The sequence below is a fragment of the Dioscorea cayenensis genome, chromosome 20, assembly GCF_009730915.1.
Source record: "Dioscorea cayenensis subsp. rotundata cultivar TDr96_F1 chromosome 20, TDr96_F1_v2_PseudoChromosome.rev07_lg8_w22 25.fasta, whole genome shotgun sequence".
Classification (NCBI taxonomy): Eukaryota; Viridiplantae; Streptophyta; class Magnoliopsida; order Dioscoreales; family Dioscoreaceae; genus Dioscorea; species Dioscorea cayenensis.
In genome coordinates, this window is record NC_052490.1 from 28,010,923 (window position 1) to 28,012,169 (window position 1,247).

The following is a 1,247-nucleotide window of genomic DNA, read 5'->3' on the forward strand; positions in this document are numbered from 1 at the left end:
CGAGATTCCGCCCAGACACTTGATCGAATGAAAAGATCAATATGTTAAGCGGAGAATACAATGTTTAGCGATAATGACAATAGTTAAAGCGTTAAATTAAATACTTAAACAATTAACTAATAACGTAAAGGACTAGTACAATATGTTAACGATTGACGGACATATTTTAAAACAATAATGACCCCAGAACAGCTGGAATAATTAAAAAGAAAAGGAACTTCTGACGAGTAAACCTCGTTTTCATTAGGATTCGACGATAGCACATTTTACGTCTCGACGACAAGATCAACTACTGACACATTTGAAGATGGAGTGGGACGTGACACATCCGCTGGAAGTCAACATCGTTTTCTATTGGGCGAAACCGTTTTTATATCCATACGGTGTGATGAACTTAACCCTCGACAAGAGAAACTTGAGACCCCATCGGCTCACATATCTCATCTAACACCAATTCCCCAAGAAGTCCGAGCCGTGAACATTAGCACTCTTCCCTCCCCGTTGAATCTAGCAATACCACAAAAAACTCTCCATAATATATCGATTCGAAAACCAAATCGTACAAACCAAATGAAATGAAGAACAAAAGCGAAGGCGAGCGAAGAAGAAGTAGAAGATGTAAAGAACAAAGCGGTCGAGTACGCAAACAAAAAAAGTCGCAGATTGTATGCATAGAGGTTAGACTAGGCGTGATGTGATTGGGCGGTATTTTTCCCTCCATCCCAAGGGCAAAAAGGGAAATATATGTCATTATCGCGAGGAAGACATGTTGTCATCGTTCGAATGAAAGTTCTCAACTCAACACGAGTCTACGTGTAAGCGCCTAAAGCTTTTTTTATGTTTAAACAGATACATATAGTGTTTAAAATAACGGTTAACTGTTTAACTAAAGTCTATATCATGTAAATAATATGTTATTGTTTAAATTGAATGCTTTTCACTGACATCGCGTTGCTAGATGGGTACCTCACGAGTCATTGTTTAAAACATATTTACGTATTTTTCTTAAACACCGTTGTCATTGTTTAAAGAGTAACTTGAGTATTGTTTAACTTTTTTTCTATTGTTTACAATGACGTTTTTTTGTTTCCCACATTGTTTTTACTAGGTCTCTGTTTAAATTTCGAAGTTCACGATCAAATCGATTGTTTCGTTTTTATTTATAAAATATTTACAACATTTACAACATTTACAAAGATTTACAACATTTACAACATTTACAGACGTCCGCTCGGACTTTGGACACT